Source organism: Castor canadensis, chromosome 10, assembly GCF_047511655.1.
Source record: "Castor canadensis chromosome 10, mCasCan1.hap1v2, whole genome shotgun sequence".
In the NCBI taxonomy this organism is placed as follows: Eukaryota; Metazoa; Chordata; class Mammalia; order Rodentia; family Castoridae; genus Castor; species Castor canadensis.
The window spans coordinates 130,776,462-130,778,314 of NC_133395.1; positions in this window are offsets into that span (position 1 = coordinate 130,776,462).

Consider the following 1,853-nt stretch of genomic DNA (forward strand, 5'->3'; position numbering starts at 1 on the left):
GTGGAAAAAGGGGTGCTCAAAAAGGTTCAGCGTCTTGCCCAAAGTTACACAGCAGAAACGTTGAAAATGTGGGCTAAACATTCAGTCTGACCTCAGAGCCACACCCTTGCTGTAACTTCCTTTGAGTTCCTACCATAAAGTCAGTGTCTTTAAAAAAGAGGTTTGAAGACTGTCAGGTACTTAGTAAGCATGTTTGATAAATAAGTGAATATGTGAGTTCTTGCCTTGATTGGAACGTGACAGTGAACAACACACAGCCCCATTCTCCTTGTGAAGCTGAACTGAAGGGACAGAACAGATCATAAACAGTGAACAGAATAAGGAAACAGTAACGTTGAGCAGACAGCCCACACTGTGATGGAGAAAACCCTGTGGGGCACAAGGGAGGATCAGGAATGTCCACAGTGGGTTAGGTGGGAGGCAGTCTTCCCGGTGATGGTGGGGAGGGCTTAGTGAGAAGGGGACATGCGAGCAAAACATTGTGCCTTTCTCAGGGAAGGGTGTTCCGGGCAAGGGTACAGGTAGAGTAAGGACCTTGGGGACTGCAGAACTGCAAGCAGGCCACCATGACTAACTAGGAGGGAACAAAAACTACAGAGGGGAGCGAAGGCAGAGAAGTGACAAGGGGGGAGGGATGGGGGAGCTGACAGGACACTGGGCAGGGCATCCTGGTCCAGGCTGCTTGACTTAGATCCCATTTCATGGTCTCTGTAGTCTATTTCATTATTGTTATTTGCAAATGAGAAAGTCTCAGCTACCCCTTACAGTGTTTGACACCTTTGGGGATAGGAGAGCTGAGACAGAAGGCTCAGGCATCAGGGTCTGCAGGAGAGGCTCAATCCCTGAGTGTCAGACGCTGCAAAGGGCCAGGGTTCTTTAGATGACTGCTAGCTCGCCCATCGTGCCATTAACTATGCACAGATACTGGAGCCAATATTGATTTAAAAGAAAAAGAAGCAAGTACAGGAAGCTCTTTGGAGGAAATAACAACCACTGATTAAAAACAATCACTGACCTAACTCATAACCAATGCATATATTTAATTCAACTCAATTTCACTTAATGCAAATGAATCACTGCTATGTCCAAGTCACAGTGGGAACACAAGAGAATTTTATGATGTGGAGGAAAATTAAAGTTCTCTCCAGTACTTCAGTTTGGATTTAAGAGCAGAGGTTGGCAAACTTCCTGTGAAAGGCCAGACAGCAAAACCTGTAGCCTTTGTGGGCTCTGTGCTATGTGCTGCAGCTACTCCCCTCTGTGTTGTAGTGTGGAAGCAGTCATGGATAATATGGGATCAAATGGGCATGGCTGTGTTCCAATAAAACTTTATTTATGAAATAGGTAGCCATCTAGATTTGGCCTGTGGGAAGTGATTTGCTGATGTCTAAACTAGAGATGTTGGTTACTATGGTTACTGAGTATTCCTAGTTGCTTCTAGCACCGGTCCAGCTGCTGCTCTTATTTAATCCTAACAGAATTATTATCACATCAATAGCATTCGCCCTGTTTACAGATGAAGACAGCAGCTGTGCTCAGAGAGGGTCGGTAATTGTCTGGGTCACACAGTGATTAAGCTGCAGAACTGGGGAGCAAATCATGGAATGTGACTGATCACGGCATGGTCTCTCTGTCACAACACATGCATCTCACAGGAGAGTCAACACAGATAATACACAGATATTCAGCTCTTGGCCAAAGCAGGAAACCCAAATGGAATTATACCGAGTCACCGTGTATTCTTAGGGTCACACGACTCATGCCAGCCGTGCTGGGTATTTATGACAACTGCCTGCTAAAGATTTCTAAGCTTCCTGACTTGCAGGTTCTGTGTTTCTCTTGGAAACCATCTG